General features: G+C 34.9%; 1 protein-coding gene across 11 annotated transcripts in view; it reads right to left on the minus strand.

Moving 5' to 3' along the window:
- LOC143246216 (leucine-rich repeat flightless-interacting protein 2-like) overlaps positions 1-20,340 on the minus strand; it is an 82,482-nt gene that overhangs the window by 38,526 nt on the left and 23,616 nt on the right. The window lies entirely within an intron of this gene.

The raw sequence follows: 20,340 nt of genomic DNA on the forward strand, positions 1-20,340 counted from the left end.
GCTTCAGTGTACCGAATATCTTTATGTTACTAAAACTCTTTGTTACTAAGTTCAAGTGAACGCTTAGCATCTGCTATTCGCCTTAAGTGTATACAAACTGAAGAAAGACCGATTGTTCTAGTTTTAGTACATAATCATTATGGCATTGAAACTACACGTGAGTTATTTATGTAATAGCACCCCAGAAGAATGGAGCATGCTTACATGTTATTTCAGTGATGCACTCATGTACGTATATGATAGTCAATGACTCGAATAGCTAATACACCATTAATGTACATATAATTTAATAATTAATACCTACTCTGCACTTAGATAATGCAGTACTTTATTATTTTAAAACATACGTATATGTGCTAATTTAAGTCTTGCTCCTCATGCATGTTCCAACAGAATGACTGATTTGTGGACTTTTCATTGGATGCTTACGGGTATTATACGAACAGCCATGTAATTGTTTAAGCTAAATTTCATGCAAACTTGCTTCCAGATTTAATATCATACCACCTATATTTTTTAATATATTTTCTGGGTGGTATGCCCCAGACCCCACAGCATTATCATACTTTGCAGATGATTGTGGTTCGCACAATGAGTGTTGGCTTTTGATCTTATGAATTCGAACCACCCCTTCTAAACAGTCTGTGTACGGGTCTGGCATGAACAATTACTATAAATTTTCTAGTAAAATATTACACCGAAATTTTAACAAAGAATTTACACCAGTGCCTCATATTTTAGCTTTAACTTAATACCTCTATCAGGCTAATTACAGCTAAACAGTATAGTCATAAGAACTGAAGGTGATAACATTGTTCTATTCAATTGAAGGACGAAAATAACATAACCGTCACATGCGACGTATAGAAGCTAAGGCTGTGTAAGTAGATAGATGGCCATTCAATACATCCGGTGTACGTGATGAAGTTACTCCCATATAAACAGTGTCAATTGTTAAACTTAAGGTAAATCTAATACACGAATATCATATACTGCCTCAAAAATATCTAAACATGTGAATACTGAAATAGATTTGTATTTCAGTTCATACAGTGAACAGGATTCTGTAAAACAAAAGTGGTCGATATTTTCGTCCAGATGTGTTGCTCACTGTAAAGAGAAATATCTCTAACTAATAAAATCAGTTTATGAGTTGAAAAACTGGTAAACCTGTCAAGTAAATATGCGACAGTTGAGACAGAGAGATATAAAGTTATACCAATAAATTAGAACCAATGGAATTGAAAAAATAGTTTTGTTACCAGTAAATTCACGTCAAGATTCCAAATGACAAACTACAGAACTTGTAAAACACTCAACAAGAGCATACGTGTAGTAACATGTACAATCATTATAAACACCGTATGTCATCTCAACAATTGTTTGTTTTGAATTTCGCGCAAAGCTACAACTAGTGCAATATTGTTCAATGGATTACAACCTGTAGAAATACCGTGGAATTAACTTGTTTAACCAAAGATAACCCCCTGTACGTGTAATGGTAAAAGAAAATTGGCTAGGCTAAAAATAAGTTACGGTTAGTACTACTGGTATCACACTATGTCATCTCAATAAACTTTTAACAGTTGGGCATCTTGATGATAAAACTAGCGTGTTTGTTTTTTGTAAATTTCATTCTTTAAGTTATTTTAAACTGACTGGTTTCGGTAGAAAGTGCTAAACTTTTCCCTTCTCCTCGTCCTGATTTTTAATGATGCTTTTGTTCTTACATTAGTGTTCATTGAACCTTGAAAGAGACATGCATACAGTTTCACCATACTTTATAATTCAATAAGGCTGTTTTTTTCACTTAAATTATGCTTTTACTTATTTGGTACAATAATTATCTGTAAGGAGTTCTACAACAGTTCTGAAACCAACTTTTAAACTCATACCACAACCTTATGAAATACCCTAACAGCAGCTTTAACATTACATATCGTTTTTAATGCAATGCCATCCCTTAATTCTTGATAAATTAGACGTCTTTCACAAGTATCTGTTATTTCTTAATACAAAGTAAAATATTATAATATACAATCCGATTAAACTTTTAAGTATACCAATAAAATATACAGGTCAAACACTAAAGCTGTAGATACATTATCTCACTTTCCTACATCTAATCTTAAATTATTTAAGAAAGTCTAACACTGATATGTATTAACTCATACAAGTTCCAGTATCGAAGATTTACGGTTAGAAGACGAATCCTGTAAACTATTTTAATTTATGAAAAAATATATACAATGCGTCTTAACTTACTTCATATAAGTTAAATATATTTCCAGCACTTTGGGGGCTTAAGAATCCCCCAAACCAAATTAAATACCAATCTAAAGACACCTTTAGTATTTATACAACACTAGCTGCTAAGAGCTTAATATTATAATATTTATGTCAAAATATCGTAATTTAGTTTTTATTCTTTCAAGAAAATAAAAGTTCAAAACCAGTTCCACTCAATCAATATTCACGTCAGTTAGACAAGTACAAAACGTCTTAATTTTGGCCATACTCAGTCAGAAGAATTTTTATTTAAATATTAACCAAACAGTCGTGTATTTGTATCATAAACTATCCAACAGTGGGGAACTATGTGACTATCAAAAACTGATTAACAAAGTTCTTCCACCAATCACATCTTTCAAGTTATGAGACTTGTTTCACTGCTAGCAGAAGCTTTTTTATTTCTTTCCAATCACATAATGTTGAGTAACTATGAATTTTATACGTGATATTATTAAGCACATTATTTAATACCTTCTATACCTCTATACAGCAAAATAAAGAATTTCAAGATCAAACTATTTCAACGAATAGAAACATTAAAGTTGCTTTTGGTCAAACAATGGCTCGATAGGTTAATTCATATATTAATGTGGCTTTTTATTCTACTTCTCATTTTACTTAGTACACAATAATAACAAAAATAAAAAAGGTGTCGTTGTTGGTTGAAAAAGAACATTAATTCTGAAACATTACTGTGTAATAATTACAAACTTAAGTCGTGGAAATGGTGAACTTTAAAATTATAAATCTACATAGAACTAAAATAATTGTGTAAATGGCGAACTTTAATATTCCAAATCTATATAGTACAAGAAATAATTGTGGAAATGGAGATGACAACAAAAATGTTTAAAAATTGAGAATTCTTGCTTTGTTTCGTTGAATTTCTCGCAAAGCTACTCAAGCCGTCTTTGAAATAACATTCTAGATGGAAGGCAGTTAGTCAACGCCACCAACCGTTACTTTTGGGCTGCCATTTACCACGAAAAATGAGATTGACGTCACACTTATAGTCGAAAGGTCGAGCACCTTCTGTGACTAACATCTAAGATCGTTCAGAATGTTGATGATGTTTAGAAAATAAACACAAGGGATTCTTAGAGTAAAAAAAAAAAATGTTTCCACACTCTGTTAGAGCCCCGGTATGGCCAGGTGGTTTGGGCGCTCGGCTTGTAATCTCAGGATCCCAGGTTCAAATCCCCGTTACACCAAAATGCCCGCCCGTTCAGCTGAGGGGGCATTACAATGTTACGGTCAGTCCCACTATTCGTTAATAAAAGAGGAGCCTCAAGAGTTGGCAGTGGGTGGTGATGACTAGCTGCTTTTCCTCCACAAAGTGAAAGTACTTTGGAATGACTAAAAAGGAAAATCGAAAATTCTAAATATTACTATTCCTTAGTTTTCTTTTATCAATGTATAGTAAAAATCATTATTAGAACTATTAAATTAAGATAAGTTCATTAATGAGGCATATATTTATAATCTGTATATGTAGATATACGTAAATATATTTGTTGTTATTAACTGTGGCGTTAAGGTCTAGCTAATTAACCGAGTATAAATATATAATATTTATTTAAACACACACTCGTTTGTTTGTTTAGAAGCAAAAGTTACTCAATGGGTTATCAAGGCTCTACATCCCATTGATATTAAAACTCAGTTTTTAGCGGTGCGAGTCCACAGACATGCCGCTGTGCTATATGGGAGCATATATACTCGTTCACATACACTTGTGATAGTTAAAATGATAACACTTATTACTGAGAACCTGTGGATCCATGGATGCGATCAAACCAGTAAAACATGTAGTTGTTCCCATGGATTAGTATTATGGTTCGTTCACTCTTAACCTTATTGATATCGAACAAGAGCTATTAGAACACCTTCAGTTGATAATACGTTCTTATAAGAAGCTCTCTTTTCCTTAGAGAAAAATAATAATGAAAGTGTTTTAAGTGTATAAAATATCATAAGCATTTTAAAGGCAACCATAAAGATTAAAAAGTAAAAAAAAAATAATAATTAAATTTCTATTAATTATATAGTTATCCACTTTACAGGTATAATTATTTTGAAACAGGAACTGTAAAGAATTATTCTGCAGGACAGTATTTCTTCATATGTTTATATTTAAGAAGCAGTGTAATTAAAAAAAATCAATTTATGATCGTACACTGAACTATGATAACCACCTCCAAATACGAACGTAAAATAAGCAGTCAAAAATTAATAAACTACGATCATGTTTCTATGTTTTGTTTTCTAGATTAATTCTGAATAATCACCACGACGAAATACTTACTGTATTTAAGTTTTCAATTTTTACTGCAATAACAAAATTTACTGGGGCTATTTTAATTTATGTTGCACCAACTTTTTTTAAAAATGCAAACCGGCCCAGCTAGGCCTAACAAGTGGATCACTTTTATTATACACGCCCAAATACTTTGTACTTTGTCAATACTCCAAAATTATATATTCAGTACAAAAGAGAGTGGGTAGAATTAATTTCAGAAAAGTATGCATACGTGAGTAAATTATGAACTGTAATTATGAAAAGATGACCAAACATAACATGCATTTTGGTGGTCGAATCAACGAGATGCTAGAATGTATTAAAGTACTGTCTGATCTAATAGTAACAATTTCTAATAATAATTGTTTTAACATACGCAGTTTTCATTGCTAAGGGCAATGCTAAAATTACTTTCAACAATTAGCGAGAATTTAACAATAAGAAGAAGACAAGCCATTCTTCCTGAGTTACGAAAATCACTTGATATTCCTCTGGACATTATTTTTCCTCTCTCTCGACCACCACGTTTTTTTTTCTTCTTAATTTGTTGAATTTGACAAAAAATGTTTATCGTAGTATTTCAAATATATTATACAAAATTCTGACATCTCTACAACTACGACACACACAAGACATTGAACATTTTTTTTATCTCATTAGCCGCGTCCTCTGGAAAAGTGTTTTTATAATTTTTAATTTCGCGCAAAGCTACACGAGAGCTATCTGCGCTAACCGTCCATAATGTATTAGTGTAAGACTAGAGGGAAGGTAGCTAGTCATCATCAACCACCGCCAACTCTTGGGCTACTCTTTTATGAACGAATAGTTGGATTTACCGTCACATTATAACGCCCTCATGGCTGAAAGGGCGAGCATGTTTGGTGTGACTGGGATTCGAAACCGTGACCCTAAGATTACGAGTCGAGTGCCTTAACCACTTGGCCATGCCGGGTCTTTGAGAAAGTAAAGGTAAAATAAATGTTTAATGTTTAAGTGATAATAATATACAATTTTAACTATGGTTTTGTTTGTTTTGGTGTCAAATACTGAAAGCAAAATTTCTCATTAGAATCAACACACAAGGAAGAATTCGAATCACTTCATGTGTGTGGATGTTAAAATCCATTAATCAATATCTCTTGTGTGACTGGGATTCGAAACCGCGAGCCTCAGATTACGAGTCCAGCGCTCTAAACACCTCGCCATGACAAGCCCTATGGAAAAGGAAACCGTCGGAAAGAAACACTACTTAGAATTCGTATATTTCACTACAGTTGCGTAAACAGAATACTAGATACGATCGGAATCTCATTACTTCTTAAATTTTCACTTTCGTACGCAATTAAAACACCAACAGCCCAATAAAAATTTGTTTAAACACTCCCTTGAAATAAACAATATGTCTAATAAACCTCCTGTATACGTGCGTGTGCATGGAACAATAGATTGAGATTCAATGAACTTCAAATTTGCTTGTTTTTCTGAAAGTATTGTAATCATTTTCAAATAGTGTACATCTTGTAATATTAAAATCAACATATATTCCATGTAACATTAAATCATAACACATACACACGCACACACCCTAAGGCTAAGCTTCGTCTGTGCAATATACAAGACAAAACTAAATCGTTTCCGAAAGAATACCAGTAGCACAATTTTACCAGATATTTTACTTTTTAAACACTCTTATACGTATCTACATTGACAGAACTGTCACTTCAATTTGTTTCAATATACTAAAGTTTAAATATATCATTTTTTGTTTTTCCTAAACTTTGAATCATTCCAAAATTTAGGCCAAGCTGTTCCAAATATTTAACTGCTGAATCGAAGATGGGTGAGGTAGGGTGCAGTCACTGACCGGTATTTCCTGTTCATACAGATATTTTTTAAATTCAGAATGTAGACAGTGACTTGATGCGGGTTTGAACCTTGACTGTTCTAATGTTCAACTCAACATGCTAACTTGCAGGGCACACTCATTCATACAAATAAACAGGTTTGAAGATGCATATTTACAAGTACTTTGTGATTTATTGTACCCGATGTGTATACTTGACAGAGACCATTTGTCCTCACAATAGCACTAAAGTTCTCTCATAGACAGAATTACACCCGTTTAACTATTCCTATTGTTACAATCCATCTTAATGACTTCATGAAGCAAACAGTTCAGTGAAAAAGTGAGTACCAGTCATCAAACTTTAAACATCAAACGTAAACATAGCCACTGGCCGACTTCTATTTGTTAGTGCAACTACACGTTATTAGCAAAAGACAGTGAGGCTCACGTGATTTCAAAATCTGTATAACACATCAACAGTTTCACGCATAAAATATAGTTGGCAATGACATATCACGTTAACGTATTTTAGAGATTGGTCCTAAACGTAATCAAATAAACAAACATAAAATAACCGAATTTTCACAATGATTGCTAAACACTTTTCAAGAAGTGTTTGTTCCACAAACGCTATTGAATTTCAGTACTTATCAAAGGGCTGAATTTATTCTTATTACGTATCCACAGCTTAAAGTGCGTGGAATATTTTTTGGTATTTCATGGATTCGAACCTGGTTTGTCAGCTCCAAAATCAAGAGTTCTACCACAAGAACAATCCGCGCCCTTGTATATCACAATAACAAAAACAACAAAAATAAACGAACTTATTCAAAACAAAGTATTTCAGTTGTTTCTTACAAATAACAGACTGTTTTCAGCATCTTTCATCATCCAATTCATACATACATTAATTATTGATTGTATATGTGTGTGTTAAAGTCGTCTTTTCATTTATCACCTGAAGTGAAACTGAAAAGAGAATCTGTTGAGCCAAGATATACTGATAAAAGCTGAACAGGCGAAACTCAATCCGTAGCATTAGGTATCTACGTCACAGATTCTTTTTCAATTTCATTTATGGTGAAACCTAAGATATTTTAACACCTGCATGCAATAATTAAAATGTTGCCACGCTGTATAATATCTAGTAATGAATACAACGAAATGCCAAAACATTATTCGTATATTTAAGTTAATTTAGGTTACTCTATTGTGAGGTAAAAACGAACTCAAAACCACGTACGTATTAAGTATTAGTTATCTTAGTTTTTATGCTTGTTTTACGCTTGATAAAATATCCATATCTGGGTTCATAACATTTATATTTTTTTTAGATCACCGTTCACTTAACTTGAAGAATAGGTAATAGCCAAACAACGAAAATAAAAAAAAAAGAGAGGTTTTCCATCTTAGTGTAGCTTGGCAGCAATTTACGCACAAAAACTGAATTTTTCTCACCATCGAAAAAATACTGACTCTTAACGCAAAGATAATCTCAAATATACCTGCTACTCTATGTTCGTAAAACACGAAATATACACAAGTAACATAAAACAGGTTACGTAGCTCCACCATAGATGGGGCAAGTAGGTTCTATGGTTTCAAATCGATGAGAAAAGTTAAAAAGAAAAGTAATTTCTGTGTCACTTTGAAGTTTGATCTAACTACGGACCATTTGTATCTTAGAACGGCTGGTATGGGTATTAACACTTTTATTAATAAGGAGAAAACAACGTTTCGACCTTCTAGGTCATCTTCAGGTTAAGAAAGAGAGTTTGAATGTGACCATTAACGGACTCGTCTTAGGAACGAGAGTATAAATGGGTACGGGATTGTAGGGGACGTTGCAAGTGGATGTTAAGTTATTAATTAGTATAGGTATAAAGGTCTTCCTTTATATTGATTTAATTTTGGTTTTAGTTGCCGTATAAGTAGGGCTTCTTTGATCTTGCGTTTGTTTATATTTGTTTTGCTGCTTCACATCTGTGTGTTTTCTATGGTTATGTTGTGTTTATTTGATTTGCAGTGTTTAAAACGTGTGAAGGTGTTTTTTGTGTTCTTTAAATTTAGTTTCCATTTTTACTGAAATGTTGTGTTTTCTTACAAGTTTTTTTTTTTCCTTTCTTAACCTGAAGATGACCTAGGAAAGTCGAAACATTGTTTTCTCCTTATCAATAAGTGTTAATACCCACACCAGCCGTTCTGAGATACATTTTTATTTCAAATGGGTTTCTCGTCATCAAGAATTACGGGTCACTTTGACATCACTCTTATGGTGCCTTTTCAAAGGTTGAGATTTGATACAAAGTAACAATGGGTCACTTTAACGTCATTTTTACGGTGATTTTTTGAAGCTTGAGGTTGGAATCAGCAGTAAATATGCAATATTTTCGTAAAATTCCTAGTGGATGTTAAAGGTATTATTTCCTTTTCACCTCTTTATATATGAGTGTCAACACGACTAAGTTATCCAATGATTTTCTTGAGGTTAAGGCATATACCTAAGCAAAACATTATATTAGAACCAAATAGTTTTACCAAACACCATCATTAACACAACTGAAATAGTTTTCACTTGATGAATAACTTTTTAAATTATGAATGGTTACTTTATTTCTCCGATAAAAATAATTCTTCTGTATGATAGTTATGTAGTGTGCGCACACTGAAATCTTTTAACATCTGGGGAGTTTTCACACGTAACTATTGGCTCAATCAAAAAAATCGTAAACTAACCAATCCTGTTGTTTTTAATATTTCAGAAAAAGAAAGCGTTGCTAAGAAACAACAGGAGTATTACACAAGAACAACAAATTACATAACTTAGGAGTTCCTTATTTCTTTTTTATCCATAAGATATAATTACAAATTACGGATTCCACAGGTGGCGGAACAAATTTGAAATTTGGGCATTGGCTACGTAAACTTTGACCATTGAACTCAAAGTTGAAGCAGTGGCTCTCCCCTGATACTTATACACAACTCTTCCTTCCCCATTTAAAGCACTTCGTTACCAGCTCAAAAAATTAGGAAAACGTCTCCCCAGTGCTCCTTCTAAGTTCCGCAGTCTATAACGAATTTCACTGCATTATTGATGGTGGCTTCGGGTTTAGAGTGTGTTTTCTTACAGCAAAAGCCACATCAGGCTATCTGCTGTGTTCACCGAGGGGGAACGAACCCCTGATTTTGGCATTGTAAATCCATAAACTTACCGCTGTCCCAGCGTAGGAGGTTGGGTTTAGAAGCAGCAAACCTTATTACAAAAATTTATCGCGCATATCATTGTTTATAATGATATTCGCTAAGAACCATTTTCCTACAATACTTTAGGAAATTTTGAAGTTATAAGAAATTACACTTTTGATTGTATTTTCCTTAAGCTTGCCATATGTAAATACTATATGTACCACTCACGTATTGAAAAATTATGACATAAAAACCCAATATTTAGGCTTCCAAGTGAAAAAGCTATCATGTAACAACAAACCAACTTCTATACGAAGCAGTCAGTAAAAACGTTCCATAACATGGTAAACTAGCTAAAGGGGCACTCAGCAGAACGCATATATTTTTGTGTTTTCTCATAGCAAAGGCACATTAGACTATCTGCTGAGCCCACCAAGGGGTATCGAATCCCTGATTTTAGCGTTGAAAATCCGTTGTACTCGCGTCGAGCTGGCAGAACGCACACCTTCGCTATGCAGCACTGATCATATTCGAATTTTGAAAAACATAAAAAAGGTGTCCGTATGCCTGTTGGTATGAACAAACACCGTCCATTTTTGGAAGTATCATTCTACCCATGTCCACTAAGTTCCATCAAAATCTGATAACCTTTGGATTAAGTTACAGAGCAAGAATAGCCTGAAAAATTGGTTCCTTTTTTAACAGATAGAAAGTTTTTGAACTTTAGCGACCTTGCTGTGACCTTGACCATCCAAAGACTAACCATTTCTAAGTTGGGTCATAGTCTCAATTTATATTCGTCCACATCCATTCAGCCGTTTTCGACAAATCTTGCTGGCAAACACACAAAGGTGAAAACAACCTACGTCTCTTTCGACGGCAGATATAACGAACAACTCTAGAAAGAACAATAAACTCTGTTCGTCCACACACTATGCCTAAAATAATACGCAGACTTTCGTACTCGACCATTAGATTGTCGCATACCGTATGTCATTCATCCTTACCTGTTTCTACATGAACCTATCAATTACTGCTATAGACTTGCCACATGTGAAAAGACTATAAATGTCTAATGGCGTTGTTTGCAATCCTGGTAAATTAAATAAAAGGTTCAAACGAGCTGTGCTTTCTGAGCCTTGAGATGTACTGATGAAATATCTTCTTTACCATTTGCCTACTGATGGTCAATCTAGTTATTGCTTTGACCTCCAGCATGTGACGTCACCACACAATTATGCAATAAACAAAACTGGAACAACCAGAAACCAGTGAATAATCAAGTCAACAGATAAAAGGTAAGTACCGTGTTAACGGGGTGAGAAGTAACTAGAAAACGCACGAAAACACATAACGGCAGGTTAAATATGAATAAAACATACTGAATTTTTAACTACGTTCTGGTGCATCTTTTAAACATATTTAAATACTTACCCCCTTTACATTTTGTGTGTAACATTTGTCTTTAAGATATATCACAATTTCAAAGTTTTAACACAACTAGCTGGGATACCCTTACCCTGGATGAAAGTTATGTAAATTCACGATGAATTAAAAATTATCTTGAAACGTGAAAAGTTATTTCCTTTATATCTAATTATAAAACAAAAACGCCTATAAAAACATTAAAACAAAATGTGAAACCGTAAGTTTTCATGTACGAGGGCTGTTCAAAAAATACGCGGACTGTTTGAATTGCGCGACTCCAGTTGGTTCCAGGGGAATCCGCTTGGTGTCGCTAGGTTTGCACAGATCAGCTGATTACGACGCCATTTCTCGATTGCAGATATCTTCATTTGTGTATTAGCTACGCGGTTTTAAGTGAAGTGCGATTTTTTTCGTTTGGCGGATTTCAGAATGAATGACCTGAAGAAGCAACGACTTGCTGTGAAATTTTGTGTTAAACTTGGAAAATCTGCGACTGAAACTTTTGCTATGCTTAACACGGCTTACAGTGATGTTGCTATGAAGCGTACGGCATGTTTCAAGTGGCATGAACGTTTTAAGAATGGTCGACAGTCCATTGAAGATGATGAGCGTCCTGGACGTCCTTCCACGTCAACTGACGACCCACACGTCGACAAAATCAACACCCTGGTGCGGGCAAATCGACGTCTGACTGTCAGGGAGCTTGCTGAAGAGTGTAGGATATCAGTTGGATCTCGTTACGAGATTTTGACCGAAAAATTGAAGATGCACCGCGTTGCTGCGAAATTCGGCCCTCAGAACTCGTGAGTTTTTGGCCAAACACTCGATCACTGTTCTTCCCCACCCCCTACTCACCTGACCTTGCTCCTTGCGATTTTTTTCTTGTTCCCCAAACTCAAAAGACCCTTGAAAGGAAGAAGATTTGAGACGATTCCCGAGATTAAGGCAAATGCGACGAAGGAGCTGGAGGACATTACAAAAGAAGCGTACCAGAACTGTTTCAACAAGTGGAAACACCGTTGGGATACGTGTGTGCGTTGGGGAGGAGAGTACTTTGAAGGGTTCCCAGACCTGTAACTTCTAAATAAAGTACATTTTGTTTTATGACGTCAGTCCGCGTATTTTTTGAACAGACCTCGTATCTCCTCATGGGCCCTACAAATCTTCACGCCGAATTTGGTGAAGATCCATCAAGAGACTAAGTAATGTTAAAACAAACAACACAAAATTACTCATTAAAACCTCAAACTGCAAAACTGAAAATTTGTATGCATTTCCCCATGGACCTAATAAATCTCCATATTAATTTTGTGAAGATCCATGCAGATCTTACGAAGTATTTATATAGACATACAACAGAGAATACGATTATGTTTATAAAGATGGCGCCAGTGAATCAGATCCGCGTGTGAGGTATCATGACGTCATATCTGCACCCTGAGAATGGAGAAATGTAAAGTTCTCCGTGATGAGAAACGGAGGCAAAATGGGGAAAAGGTGACCCCTATTGCAAATCTACATGAGCACAGGATACAAAATTCACGAAGTTGGGAATTGCAAATAGAGTAATAAAAAAGGTTTTCCAGTATCATATAAGCAAGAGTTCCATTATAGTATGATTAGTTATTCGCACAACTACAAGTTAAAAACTTATAATACCGTACTTGGGTATTAAAAGTACTTATTCAGTACTGCTTTTTTTAAGAGATGTGTGCTTTCCCATACCTGTTGTGATTAAAACACAGTTTAAAAATATATATACAAAGCATCAAGTCTAATTATGACTTCCTATTATTTTTCACATCATGTTGAACGTTACTTCCTTCTGAAGGCAGTCAGAAGTCCACTGGAGGGGGGATTATGGCCTAAAGTGCCTTTGCTATTTGCTGTGTTCACCGAGGGTACTCGAACTCCTTATTTTAGCATTGTAAGTCCTCTGTGGGACACGCTGACGACATAATCAAAAGCCTAGGGATGAGAAGAAAGGATAAGATAGACAATTGTATCATTGTAAAAATATATTTTGCTATTTATAAGCACTTTTTTCTACCCATGAATCTCGACTTTTTTTGTATACTCAATCTTAAAATCAACATTACGTATTACTAGCATTTCTCTGTGAAACAATAACGGCAATATTTTTATTGAAAATATTCTATATTAGAAACAAAAATATCTCTACATATCTGAAACACATATCAAGTGGCGTTTTTTTCAATAAAGTTCGGAAATATTTGTGCCTGTCTCTCCCTCTTCAGTCATTGGGCCAATCTCAACCATACTTTGTGGAATAATAGCCTGGAACATTGGGCATATTAATGAGAGGGGTTAACAACCATTTCCCTTTATTGGTGTCATTAAGCATTTATTGTATCTGACGTAAGTTTATGTTAACTACATTAATAGACGGTGCCACGTTCTCATAACAAAAAAAAATCATTTGATATAAACAAATTGATATATACATATCGAAAGCACAAAAATCTATTTGTCCCTCATCTAACTACTTCTAGATTGCTAGGTCAACCTCGACCAAACTTTGTTGGATGATAATTTGAAATAAGAATATGTTAATGTCGTTTAAAATGCATTATCTTTGACGTGAGTTAACTTTAACTACATCCGTTCTTACACTAGAGCAAACAGAACTTTATTCAAGTTTTCATATTTACAGTGTATAATAAGGGATTCGATTTCCATCGCCAGACAGAATAAATAGCTCGATATGGTTTTGCTATAAGAAAATACACAGGAGCCACTACGATATTGATATGCAGAGTTGATTTTTAAGTTATACCAATTTCCTACATTTACCCATGATCTTAGGACTTCATCCCATAAGACACTTCCGCGGCCAATGACAGTCAATTAATTAATCACGTGAAACACTGTGGAAGGATATTAAAAGCTTGATACTGAAAGTGGATAACACAAAGTAGCCCTATCGCCACAATTTTTTTCGATACCTCTTCGTACAAATTTACCCTCAACATCGCACAGTGTATACAGTTTTTTAATTTCGCGCAAAGCTACACGAGGGCTATCTGTGCTAGCTAGCCCTAATTTAGCAGTATCATCTAGTCATCAACACTCACCGCCAACTTTTGGACTACTTTTTTACCAACGGGTAGTGAGATTGACCGCAAATTTTAGGGCCCCCACAGCTGAAAGGGCGAGCATGTTTGATGCGACGGGGATTCGAACCCGCGAAACTCAGATTACGAGTCGAACACCTTAATCCATCTGGCCATGCCAGGCACCAGCGTATACTATGCTTCAAGTACATACATAATGAATTCTTAAAGTTTATATAGATCTTTTAGTGAGATAGTAATGAATACTGCAGTAATAAATGTGTGAAAGTTAAGATTTTTGCTTTATTTACCATAGCATCATCCCCACAATTTTTGTAAAGTTCATAACCCGGACAAGGGACGGATAACTCAGCTTCTTATTCATATTTTGGGAGAAAAAACAAAGAAACTCAGTAAAACTTGAAACTGACGCCGCATTTGTTATTTTAAAGCTTCATAACAATCTAAAGTTCAAGCAAATTTATATGCGCGTGAAAAATAAATAATTTTAGATTACCAGGCTATAATCATGGCGAATTAACTGAAACCAGCGAGACAACAGGAAATCACGCATGACTGACAGGGTCAATCATTCATGACTGTAGAAAATTAAAAGGCTGTACAATATTTTACATTGTCCATTATTCACCAAAGGACTGGGAGATTAAGAAACATGTACAGTTCAATTCGTTGTAACCCGATTCAGCACACATTAAAACCAAGACAATTCCTTATCCATGCATGAGCTAGTGCAGCATATAGATACAGTTTCCAAGTAGATAAATAACAATGATTATTCCGAAAATACCACTGACGCTATATCACCTACTGAGCAAAAGAGAGAGGGGGGAGGCGACATGGTCTGGTGGTTAAAGGCACTCGACTCGTAATCCGAGGATCGAGGGTTCGATTCCCCGTCACACTAAACATGCTTGTCCTTTCAGCTGTGGGAGCGTTATAATGTGCCGGTCAATTCCACTATTCGTTGTAAAAGAGTAGCCCAAGAGTTGTCGGTAGGTGGTGATGACTAGCTGCCTTCCCTTTAATCTTACACTGCTAAATTCGGGACGGCTAGCGCAGATAGCCCTCGTGTAGCTTTGCGCGAAATTAAAAACGTGTGTTTCAATTATCGGCAATTCAACTGAAAACTCCAATATCAGTTGTTTTTTTTTTATTAATATTGTAACACCTGTATTTTAAAGAATAATACCATCAAATGTTTTTTTTTATTGATATGTGATTCTTTGTAGTTACCATCCTAAACACTGAGGTGTTCAGCTAGAGAGAATGCTATGGTTTGATTTGAATTTCGTGCAAAACTACACGAGGTCTATCTCAGCTACCTGTCCCTACTTTAGCAGTGATTAGCTAGAAGGAGAACATTTTATCACCACAGACCATCACATAATAACGCCCCCACAGCTGAAAGGGTGAGTATTTCGGTGAAACGGTGTTTCGAACCCGCGAGCCTCAGATTGGGAATCGTGCACCTTAACCGCCGAGCTATGCAAAGGCCAAAGAGTTTGTTACATTTGTATTTTGCGCAAAGCTACACGAGAGCTATCTGCGCTAGCCGTTCTTAATTTATCAGTCTAAAACTAGAGGGAAGGTAGCTAGTAATCACAACTCACCGCCAACTTTGTGCTTCTCTTTTACCAACAGATAGTGGGATTGACCGTGATATATAACACCCCCATATCGGAAAGGACGAGCATGTTTAATACGGATGGGATTCGAACCCGGGCCACATATAAATGTAGACTCCTTTAAGGGACTTAACCTTACTCCTCTGATTCGTATGACTGTTTTCATTACCGAAACTCACAATATAGAAACTTTACTTAGCAAACTGCAGGCTATTTAAAAAAAAAAAAAAAAGTAAGTGTGAACTACTAGAAATTTATAGTGTACAATCCTGACACCAGAAAACGATTGTTTCAGTAACTATACTTGAATACTAGATTGAGAGTGGGTAGTTTTGTTAAAATCAAATTGCATGAAACATCAATATCATCTTATTTCGTGTTACACGTATAATTCTTTTTCCCCTTGTGTTTGTGTGTATGAAATATTCTACACAATGTGTCCGTTTTATTTCAACAAAATACTTTCTAGTATAGAACACGAATATTATAAAAATAAGAAATAAAGAGAGTATCACAAAGTGCTGAGAAGGAAACCAAACACCAATGAAATGATTTTTATTGTTAGGAATGGCCAGACCGGCCTACTGTTTCAATACTGCATAAGCAATTAGCCAAGGACGTAAGTTTCAAAATTCAAGAAAATGGGGAGAAGACGGACAAAAATAACAAACCTTTTTGGTGTCAGATTTCTTACGTCAAAATAACAAACAAAAAAGTTGTTTCTGTCGGTTATAACATGTATTATAATATATAAATCTATAAATGATATAATGCTACGCAACGTGTCAGCGTGGTGTATTTTATGTAATAATACACAAATACATACTTATTTAATATGGCCACATTTACCACTTTTTGGTTATTTGTAGAAAACAATGGAATTAATGTGTGGAAATGTAGAAAAATGGTAAAAAATTTAAAATCTTCCCACAGAAATACTTACGACAATAGTGAAAATAATCGAGGATTCAGGGCGTTTGCTTTTACATTTTAAAGTCGCACTAAGAATATCGTGTAGGACAACGGACATCTTTGTTGCTAGCATTTCATGGTAGATAAAAGAACGAGTTTCTATGCAGATTGGAGAAACTGCGTTTACGCTCGCTACCACACCAGAGTAAAAACCAACACACTTTCCAGTCTAACCCATGGTTAACAATATAATCATTACAACATCAGATAACCGCTTTAGCATACGATTGAAGTTCAAAGTAAGTTTTTTAATATCATAGTTTTTTTTCATATCATACGTACATCAAGCTGAAGTGCGTATTATTTCTAAAACCGTATTTGTTGCAAAAACTTATCCTCAGTATCTTCATACATTTCCTCTACTCTCTTGGTCACTGTATTATTTGATAAAAGTATCGAATTATTTTTTTCCGTCGTTGAATCGCCAGACAGTTCGAGGCAAACGTCTTTTATACAAGTCTGAATTAATTCCTCGCCAACTGTAAATAGATTTAAGTCTTTGCAATGCGTAGCGACACTCCAGGAGATGCTTTTAATGCCACTCTATTTGTATTTCTGACAATATGAATGATTTTTTCTTGTCCTTTTAATTCGGAAAGTTTTCTATCTTAATATTCTTTAGGTTGACTTTTTTGGATTGCTGTCCTTCATATTCAAGTGCTTTTTTTCAAGTTCTGATTGTTCCATAGCATCATAACGAAGTACCTCCCACATATCATGCACTACGGTCTACCATTTTCACTATCATTCATTTCAATAAATTCGAATTCAATATACGAGCAGTCATATTTTTAGATAAAAGTGTACTGTTTCGTTTCGGTGGGCTCTATCATTTTATTTCCGTGAAACTACCAATGACACAATTCACATCACCTCTACTGTCACATTTTTAGAAAAATAACTCTCACTAAAGTTTGTTTTGACATTTTTAGTATAGGGTAGTTGTAGCACAACTCTACAGCAACTACTCATACACAACGGATTGATAATATACGAGCTAGATATGAGCGGCATAAAAAAGCGAGGTTACAGGGGTACCAAAATTAAAAAGGAGAAGACTGAAATAAGTAGCAGAATGACATTATGTTCTTACGTGAAGAAACTTTCGTAATCATAACACTGGTAAATGTCATTTCTCAAGCATAACTCAGCCTGGCGCGTGACTTATTCCAACTGCAAGATAAAATGGTAAATAATAATGTATACAAGACAAAAACATATATATATATATATATATAACGCGAACTACCAACTCAAGTCTTGTAGGAAGAAACCTTTCAACTGATTTTCAGGGCTGCCAGTACATATGGGACATATAATTTTTTTAAATCTTTTTAATTGTACATATATTGCAAGGTATATGTGGTTGAAATACATCGTAAAATAATCTAAGATATATCCAAAAGAGAAAAAGTACACTTAGGCAACTTTTGATCAGCAAATACTGAAAAAAAACTTAAATATGTAAGTACTTCCATGCGTTGTGCCACCACGAGCATGAAACAGTTTTAGCGTTATAGGCTTTCAGACATTCCGATGAGCCACTAGGATGGAAACACTATAACAGAAACAACACCACTAAATAAATAAAAAAACTTGTCAATATGAAAAGAACAATACGTCAGAGTATAAATAGCAACTTTCTGTTAACAAAGTAACAAAAAGATACGTTATTGTTTGTTACATAACAGACAAAATTCTAATAAACTCACCAGTAATTTCACACATCAGAAGACGAAATCATAAAAGTTTTTAATCTCAAACAATAATTTTCCATTTAAAATTGTGTGCTATAATACTTTTGAAAAAGCAGCATGCTGGCTTATATTTGGTGATAAAACACGCAGTTATGGCCTTTTTAGAACTACAATTTGGGTAACATGGACATTAGTCGTTTGTTGCTATCATGATTTGCAATTTGTAAACTTTTTTTTTGTAAAGCGAATCATTATATGTGATGCTTAATTTCTATAACGGGATCGAGTTTGACCCCGTGATTAATGTGTTAGGCTGGTGACACGAGGATCCACGGTTGAGTTCTTACATTGCTGAACACGCTCTGTACTTTTCAGCTTTAGGTAAGTGATAAGCATTTTGTTTTCTGATTCACAGCCATGGCGGTGGCAGATGCTGCTAGCTGGCTGACTTTTTTTTATGCGTATCAAAATTAGGGGCGTTTAGCATAAGGTGCATATAGGATAACATTCAGATTGAAATTTAAAAATTCTAATTTTCGTTTTAACAATGCGAAGGTGGCGGCATCTATTAAAGATGTGTGTCATTACATCAATAAAAATGTTTGTTTTGGAGGAATCAGGACCGACACATATTATTTTGAAAATGATAGATTGGCTCTATAAGCTTTATATATTGTTCAATTATTTTTAATAGTGGGTATATTCATGGGTTTCTTACAAGCAATAAAAAAGGCGCCTACTAATGCCCTGATAACGTTTTAACTGTTTTATTTTCACATCTGTTGAGCTAAATACACATGTATATAAGTACAAAATAATGTGAAAAGACTTCGATTTTACGCAATGCTACACAAGGCTATTTGCGTTAGCTATACCTAATTTTTAACTTGCATAACCGTCACGTAGTCCTAGCGGTTTGAATTTTGAACAAAATTACAAGAGAGCTAACACTAGACATTCCTAATTTAGCATTGATAAACTTCAAACATAACGCTTAGGTAACCTCACCCACTGCCAACTCTTGGGCTAATCTATTACAAGCGAATAGTGTTAGCCTTCATATTATAACGCCTTCATGGAAAACCATGTACGGTGACGGGGATTGGAGCCCACGTCTAGTAAATTGAAAGTCGCGTGCCCGAAAAGTCATACGGTTATAATTTTGTATCTGTGTGTGTGTGTGCCTGTGTATATATGAACAAACAGGAAATTATTACACTCCCATATAATTTAGCTTTTCCCATAATACTAAAATAATTCGGCCAAATGTAGCACAAAATATATTAGGTTGTTGTTGTTTTCAGTTTAGCACAAACCTACAGAATGAGCCATTTGTGCTCTGCACACCACGAGTATCGAAACCCGGTTTGTAGCAATGTGAGTCGCCAGACATACCTCTGTAATAATTTAGGTTAACGTTCCTATGCAGATATGTGCTGCTAAATCTGTCGATCCATTCATCTTGTTGTTTGTTTATAAGTATAAAGCTACATAATGGGCTATCTGTACTCTACCGCTATCGAAACCTGGTTTCTAGCGTTGCAATTCTGTAGACATGCCGCTGTACTACTTGTTGGAGGGGTACTTTTATTCTTATGAATTTATATGTATCAGTTATTAAAACAATCAAATTGATTTCAAGTTCTAAACTTATAAGTATCAAGCAATCACAGCTGTAAGTCTGATGGATAATAACGTTAAAAATTTGGTTTCGATATCTAAGTTGGACACAGCACAGAAAACCCATTGTGCAGATTTGTGCTTTGTAACAAACAAAAAAGTTTGGTTTGGTTTGTTTTGAATTTCGCGCAAAGCTATTCGAGAGCTATTTGCGCTAGACGTCCCTAATTTAGCAGGGGAAAGGCAGCTAGTCATCACCACCCATCGCCAACTCTTGGAT

Source organism: Tachypleus tridentatus, chromosome 3 (genome assembly GCF_004210375.1).
Source record: "Tachypleus tridentatus isolate NWPU-2018 chromosome 3, ASM421037v1, whole genome shotgun sequence".
NCBI classification, from domain to species: Eukaryota; Metazoa; Arthropoda; class Merostomata; order Xiphosura; family Limulidae; genus Tachypleus; species Tachypleus tridentatus.